Here is a 1,499-nt window from a genome sequence, read left to right as displayed (position 1 = left end):
AGGGATGTGGCTCAGTGGTTTAGTGCCCCTGTGTTCAATTCCCGGTACCAAAAAAAAAAAAAAAAAAAAAAATCAACCACAATGCCTTTTCACATTTACAATTTAAAGAACATTTAAGTATACATTAAGGTATTTGCTTATGTGTTTCAGTCTATTGTCTTATACCTCTTTATCCACTCAGTTTTACTCATTAAACATCATCACCAAACATTTATGACTGTCAGGGGTCGAGGGCATAGCTCAGTGGTAGAATGTGTGCCCAACATGTGCAAGGCCCTGGGTTCAATCCCCAGCACAGCAAAAATGAACAAACAAAAAACATTTATTATTATATCTATCTGTAGGGAACATTGGGCATGGTGGCTTATAAAAATGTTGTACGTTCCCTCAGCAACAGGAAGTTAGAGTGGAAGAGTTTATATGGCCATGATGCTCTTGAATAACTTTTTATTTCATATCAGGATAACACAACAAGGTCCCTGTGACCAATTTATATTATTATTTAAATTTGTGTTTTCAGTTAAGACTAAATTATTGAGCTGTTCAGTTACAAGATATGGCTAATGAGTTCACTAAAATCATAATATAATTAAGATTTCCCCCAGAGTTAGCATATTTACTCTAACTTGAAATCATATTTTCTGGGCCACTGAAGCCCAAATCACAGATGAATATGCAAAATGACTTTCAAACTAACATGAACAGAAGCCATTTGATAGACATAAGAAACAGCTTTTCCCCAAAGTTTTTTACTTTTAAGAGCACCAAAAAGATTTGCTAAAGATAAAATGTTTTAAAATTTTGATTGAGTCTATTCTTTGCCAGAACACCCACAGCCAAATGATGCTAGCTTGGCCAATATATCAATGAAATCATTAAAAGTCTCATGGCAGGGACATAGAAAAATAATAAGGGATTGGGGTGGGGCTGTGTAGCTTAGTGGCAGAGCACTTGCCTTGCACGTGGGAGGCACTGGGTTCGATCCTTAGCACCACATTAAAAGATACACAAATAAAATAAAGGCATGCCGTTCATCTACAACTACAAAAAAATTTTAAAAAGAAAAATAATAAGGGATTAAAAGGCAATTTAAGGGCTGGGGCAGTAGCTCAATGGCAGAACACTTGCCTCGAATGTGTGAGGCACTGGGTTTGATCCTTAGCACTACATAAAAATGAAACAAAACAAAGGCATTCTGTCCATCTACTACTACAAAATTTTTTTAAAAAGACAATTTAATGCCTACTTTATAGGGAAAGGATTTCATTCCAAGATCTAGTCCTACTCCTCATTTCAGAGATGAGGAAAACAAGGCTTAGGCTTTTTATTTATTTATTTGTACCAGGGATTGAACCCAGAGGTGCTTTACAACTGAGCAAATCCCTAGCCCTTTTTTTGTATTTTATTTAGAGACAGGCTAAATTGCTTAATTCCTCGCTTTTGCAGAGGCTGGCTTTGAACTTGTGATCCTCTTGCCTTAGCCCTGCAAGTCACCAGGA

This window comes from Spermophilus citellus (genome assembly GCF_964194105.1).
Source record: "Spermophilus citellus genome assembly, chromosome: X".
NCBI lineage: Eukaryota > Metazoa > Chordata > Mammalia > Rodentia > Sciuridae > Spermophilus > Spermophilus citellus.
The sequence above is the reverse complement of the archived record's forward strand: the minus strand, read 5'-3'. Positions refer to the sequence as shown.